The 1,662-nt window shown below is 39.4% G+C and overlaps 1 protein-coding gene across 3 annotated transcripts in view; it reads right to left on the bottom strand.

Annotated features, from left to right (window-relative positions):
• SPATS2L (spermatogenesis associated serine rich 2 like) overlaps nt 1-1,662 on the bottom strand; it is a 185,629-nt gene that overhangs the window by 54,373 nt on the left and 129,594 nt on the right. The gene's annotated exons all lie outside the window — the stretch shown is intronic.

The raw sequence follows: 1,662 nt of genomic DNA, 5'->3' as shown, positions 1-1,662 counted from the left end.
TTAGAAGAAGGACTTTGGGAATCATCTGGTGCAGTGGTTCTTACTGACACATCTACCACATCTTAGTAGGTAGTCTGAAAAACCGAGGCAGTATTTTTTAAATTTATCAAAATGATTGTGTGTGTGGGGGGGAGAGGGGGGCTAGATAACCTACAATCACAGGACTGTCCTGCAAAACAAAGAATTGCCCTGTGTCCTGAACTTTCTCATGTCCTCCTGGATACTCACAGGATTACTTTAAAAATTATAATTAAGTGAGCCAAAATCTTTACATATAAACATGAAGTATTTTTTGCACAGTTTTACTATATCTTACTATGTTAATTAAGAGACGAATACTTATGGTGAAGGAGCCCTTGTGGTGCAGTGGTTAAAGTGATCGATGGCTAACTGAAAGGTCAGTGGTTCAAAAACACCAGCAGCTCTGCAGTAGAAAGATGTGACAGTCTGCTTCTGTGAAGATTTACGGCCTCGGAAATCCTATGGGGTCTCTATGAGTCGGAATCGACTCAACGACAGTGGGTGTTGGTTTGGTACTTACAGTGTTTACAATTTTCGCAAGAGTTTTCCACCATTTGGCAAATTACACCGCTAACCACACTAGCAGTCATGGTATTTGAGCTGACAACCAACATCCTTGTGTCAGCCTGCATTTGTAGGGGTCCCATTCACAGTGATTCCATGTATAAACCAAAACCTGATGCCGTTGAATCAATTCCAACTCATAGCCACCTTACACGACAGAGTAGAACTGCCCCATTGAGTTTCCAAGGAGCAGCTGGTGGATTTGAACTGCCAACCTTTTGGTTAGCAGCAAAACTCTTAACCTCTGTGTCACCAGGGCTCCGATTCCAGGTGTGTGTATGTATAAATATTCTTATTTGGATCTTACTTCAAATGTCAAATACAAAGACACAATGTCCACAATACCCAGTTGACTACCGTCAGACTTCTAAGTGCAAAGTGATTCTTTGTAAGTGGATGTGAACAAATGGCCACTTTACTAGGTCTGCTATTTTAGTTGTTCCTGAACTTCTTATATTTTTATTTTATTGAAATTCTGCTTCTAGCTAGGTTAAATTACCTACAAATTTTATTTTAGGTTTGTTATAAAAATGGGGCATTGGTTTAGATAGTGCTGAGAACCACTTATCTAGTAGATTCTAGTGCAGTTACCTTATTTTACAGAAAGGAGAAATTAAACACTAGACATGAAATGTTGTACCCAAGGCGATACAGTTGATTAAGCAGTAGCGTTTTGTGGATTAATTCATGTACAGCTATAGCACAAAGAATTAACATTCCCGATCCTAACACCCTGGGAGATTATGTTCTGTCACATACTATAAAATAGCAGGAGTTAAAATAATTTTGTCTCCTCTTTAGAAAAGGAAACCATTAATAACATTTCCGTTTGTCATTTATTATCCATCCTTATTCCAGGTAAATTCCAGCAAAGGTGGCTATAAAGAGAATTTCTTTAAACAGGAATTTCCATTTTCCCGACAATCCTAAAACAGACTGTTGCTGTTGTCAGTTGCTGTTGAGTCAATTTCAACTCCTAGCAACCCCATGTGACAGAGTAGAACTGTCCCATAGGGTTTCCTAAGCTGTAATCTCTATGGGAGCAGATCGCCAGGTCATTCTCCTGTGGAGCCACAG

Source organism: Trichechus manatus, unplaced genomic scaffold (genome assembly GCF_000243295.1).
Source record: "Trichechus manatus latirostris isolate Lorelei unplaced genomic scaffold, TriManLat1.0 scaffold00056, whole genome shotgun sequence".
In the NCBI taxonomy this organism is placed as follows: Eukaryota; Metazoa; Chordata; class Mammalia; order Sirenia; family Trichechidae; genus Trichechus; species Trichechus manatus.
This window is presented reverse-complemented; position numbering and strand designations above follow the sequence as displayed.